We start from the raw sequence: 4,642 nt of genomic DNA on the forward strand, positions 1-4,642 counted from the left end.
AGTAACCATGTGGGTCATTCCCCCCCTTTCACTATTAGGAAACTGAGGCTGAGAGAGAGTAAAGGAAGTCTGCCCAGCCCATAGAGTTAGTCTGCGACAGGATAAGAATTCAGAACCATGAGGTCTGAGACCAGAGCCTATACCCTTAACCACTGTTCTGCATCCGTGATCATTTTCACACACACAAAAAGGCAACTGTTATCAGTAGCTTTATCACCAGGTATTTATCATCTATTCGATGGGGTGGAACAAAGTAGAATTCACAAGAAACCTGGGATTCCCCTGCACAGGTGTTGTATACCTTACTCCGCGTCCCTCAGACATCGCAGAAGCTCAACAGACATGGCAGTGACACTACTACACGTGATTAATGTACAAAGAAGTACATCCAAAGGGGGGTTTCCTGACTTACAAGAGTATAAGTGAAAACCCAAGTACCTGTCTAATTCAGCTACTGCAAGAGATTCTCAAAGCAGAGTGCCTTTGAAGGAAATGTGTGTGGTCACAGATTTGGACTGATGGATTGGTGAGAAATCAAGCAGCATCAAGACAGGCTGAGTGAGCTGTTGTAGTCCTGTGTATTCCAGCCCTGTGTATTCCATTGTGCACATTCTTGACCAGTTTTCAGGTCAAAGACACAGTAACCAATGCAAAATTAGAATCAGGGGTGCCTAGGGGCGCCTGGGTGGTTCCGTCGGTTCAGTGTCCGAATTCGGCTCAGGTCATAATCTTGCAGTTTGTGGGTTCGAGCCCAACATGGCTCTGTGCTGACAGCTCAGAGCTTGGAACCTGCTTTGGATTCTGTGTCTCCCTGTCTCTCTTTGCCCCTCCCCCACTCACGCTCTGTCTGTCTCTCTCTCTCTCTCTCTCTCAAAAATAATTAAACGTTAAAAAAAATTGAAAAAAAAAAAAAGAATCAGGGGTGCCTGTGTGGCTCAGTTGGTTGAGCAACTCTTGATTTCACCTCAGGTCATGATCCTGGGGTCATGGGATCAAGCCCCACGTCGGGCTCTGTGCTGAGTGTGGAGCCTACTTGGGACTCTCACTCTCACTGTCTTTTTCTCTCTCTCTTTCTGTCTCTTTACCCTGCTCTGCTCTCGCTCTCTCTCTCAAAAATAAAAAATAAAAAAATTAGAATCAATTCCTAAAATAGAAATCAATCCATGGAAGTCGATAGCAAATATGTAACTAGGGAAAACTTAGCAATTTGAACATCGGGAAAGTGACCTTACTTTGCTAATGGCAAGCCATCTTCTAGAAACTGTGGAAGAGTGAAAAATAAGTTCATTTGCTTTTGTGCTAGACACTCACCAATTCATCACTACAAAGATTTATGAAAACTCACAGAGAAAGGAATTCTAATAAATGTAAGGAGTAAAAAGTGATCTCTGAGGAATTGTCAAATCACCAACCTGCTGTAACGATGAGGGAGTCTGAATGAGATCAATACACCTAAGCATAAAATAGACAAATCCCGTAACTGCTTGCCAAGGTAAAGCACCTTTAGGTGAATAACAATTATGATGATGATGATAGTAATAAAAATATCTTCTAGGGTTTATATACATTTCTTGAAAAAAATTACTTCCTGAGAAATCATCACTGAATTATATTTAACTATAATATACATTACAGTAGACTTTTGACCTGTCTGGTTTTTTTTCCAAGATATCTAGTCCAGTATGCAAAAATTTATTTTAAAATCTTAAAGGAGCATGTGGGTGGCTCAGTTGATTAAGCATCCAACTCTTGAGTTCAGCTCAGGTCATGATCCCATGGTAATAAGATTGAGCTCCACATCAGGCTTGGGAATCTCTCTCTCTCTCTCTCTCTCTCTCTCTCTCTCTCTCTCTCTCTCTCAAAAAAAAAAAAAAAGTAAATAGGGGAACCTAGGTGGCTCAGTCAGTTCAGTGTCTGACTTCGGCTCAGGTCATGATCTCACAGTTCGTGGGTTTGAGCCCCACATCAGGCTCTGTGCTGACATCTCAGAGCCTGGAGCCTGCTTCGGATTCTGTATCTCCCTCTCTCTCTGCCCCCACCCTGTTTGTGTTCTCATTCTCTCTCTCTCCCTCTCTCTCTTTCTCTCTCTCTCTCAAAAATAAATAAACATTAAAAAAAATTTTAATAGAAGAAAATATAATCTTAAAAACAAAAGTTACAGGGTTGCCTGGGTGGCTCAGTCAGTTGAACATCCAACTTTGGCTCAGGTTGTGGTCTCATGGTTCATGAATTGGAGCCCTACTCTGGGCTCTCCGCTGTTCGTGTGGAGCATGCTTTGGATCCTCTGTCCCACTTTCTCCTCGTACCTCACTTGTTTGCTCTCTCTCTCTCTCTCTCTCTCTCTCTCAAAAATAAACATTCTCAAAGAGTTATAGTTCAGACTTTAAAGAGCATTAATGCAGTTATATGATTTTTTAAATGATGAATCTGAAGGTTAGACAAGTTGCCTGAATTACCCAAGGTCCTACCATCATTTTGTTCACGTCTTTGTTGATTCACTCAGCAAATGCAATGTAAAGCAGCAATCATGCTGAGCAATGTTTATACTCAGCCTGTACAGGCTGTATCACTGTTAGTCAATGGCAAAGCTAATATTACATCCAGATCTTCTCACTTCAAGTCAAAGTTGTACAGAAAAAACAAAAGGTACCTGTGTCCACCCAAGTGGGTAACCAGTCTGGGTAATACCAGACAGTATTAATAATCCCTAATAGCAATGCACAGAGCCAAAGCACCATCACCATAACTGCCATTACAGAGGCCTAAATTATTCCAACATCCATGAGCAAGTCTGGTATTTTCAGAAACACTTAACAGTGAGTTCTGAAAAAGTAAAAGCCATGCCTCATTGTCTTCAAGCTGATAGCATGTGGCATAGTAGTCAGTTACCAAGACCAGAATATGTGCTCAGTGAAGACTGCCTGAATGAGTCAAGAAAGTTTGTGTCATTCTGCAGGCACTTTCCTCATCCTTTTTGACAATGACCTTAGGAAAGAGAGAGGGGGAAATGAGACTAATAGGGGCAGAAGTAAAGGTGAATATGGCCAATATTCAGAGAGGTACAACTATTCAAAACAGGCAAGTAAGGACTCTTATGGAAATTAAGTCATATTGATGGATTTAGGAAGATCAGCAGATGAGATTTCAAAGGTGGACAGAAAAGGAAGCACATACTAATGCCCTAATCAGAGACATTGCTGATCTCTGCACATTAGGGCCTTACAGACTGAAAAAGTTAGACCAATGCAGACATGCAGAAAGCAAAGACTAAAAAACAAACAAACAAAAAATGCCCATTCTAGCTGGAACTCAGAGCATCGCTACTCATTATTGGCATCTACATTAAAGACAAATAGGAAGAAATGAGGCTAAAAATAGCACTCACAACAATTCAACAGCACAGTGAATACATGTAACGTTGATGCCTCAATAGCTGCTCTTTGTTAACAGAAGTCATACCTTCATTTGTCACCAGCTGGGTTTTTTTTTTTAGATTTTTTTTTTTTAATTTTTAACATTTATTCATTTTTGAGAGACAGAGGAAGGCACGGCATGAGGAGGGGAGGGGCAGAGAGAGAGGGAGACACAGAATCAAAGCAGCCTCTAGGGTCTGAGCTGTCAGTGCAGAGCCCGACATGGGGCTCAACCCCACACACCGTGAGATCATGACCTGAGGTGACGTAGGACACTTAACCGACTGAGTCACCCAGGCACCCACCAGTTGTTTTCTTTAGCATCCCTTCTCGCATGTCTGTGTTGGTCTAACTCTTTCGATTGGTAAGCTCCTAATGTGCAGACATCAGCAATATCTATGAATGGAAACACATGTTGGGAGTAAAGGAAAATAACAGGTGGATGGGAAAAATAAATTAGACATCTTGGGGATAAAAAAAAAATGTCATTGAAATTCAAAGACAGAAACGGCTCTCAGCTGAACACAGCCAAGAAAAGAAATTGCAGTTAGAAGTTTGCATCAAGGAATCTACCAGAACAAGCAAGCCTAGAGTTAAAAATTAGTTTAAGCAAAGGAATATCAAGGGGTTCCAACACATATCAAACTGGAATTCTAACAGAAGAGAAAGGAAACGAAAAAGTGAAGAAAGTCTTTCATAGCTTAGAGCATTCCTGAATTATCCTAGAAACGTTTCAGAGCTCAATAAATTTCTTAAAGTGAATCAATGGGAATTTGTAAGTGTGGGTTTCCATGTTTCTCTGCTCTTTCCTAAATGACTAACCTCTACATAAGTCCTTAGAACTTGCAAAGTTTTCTTCACTTATGGTCTCACTTAATCCTCTGAGCAGCCTTGTGATATGGGTGTCATTAAACTTATTTCTCATACGAGAAAACTAAAATTCACAGGGAAATATAGAAGCTTTCCTACAATCCCACAGCTAGAAAAGAACAGAGCCACGGTGAGTGCAATGGTGTTAAAATATGTCCACAAATTTTTTTGATACTTCTCCCTTCAAAAGGTGGAGCCTAGGGGCACCTGGGTGGCTCAGTCAGTTAAGCATCCGACATCAGCTCAGGTTATAATCTCACAGTTCATGGGTTTGAGCCCTTCATTGGGCTCTGTGCTGACTGCTCAGAGCCTGCACGAACCTGCTTCGGATTCTCTGTCTCCCTCTCTCTCTGCCCCTC

Source organism: Neofelis nebulosa, chromosome X (assembly GCF_028018385.1).
Source record: "Neofelis nebulosa isolate mNeoNeb1 chromosome X, mNeoNeb1.pri, whole genome shotgun sequence".
In the NCBI taxonomy this organism is placed as follows: Eukaryota; Metazoa; Chordata; class Mammalia; order Carnivora; family Felidae; genus Neofelis; species Neofelis nebulosa.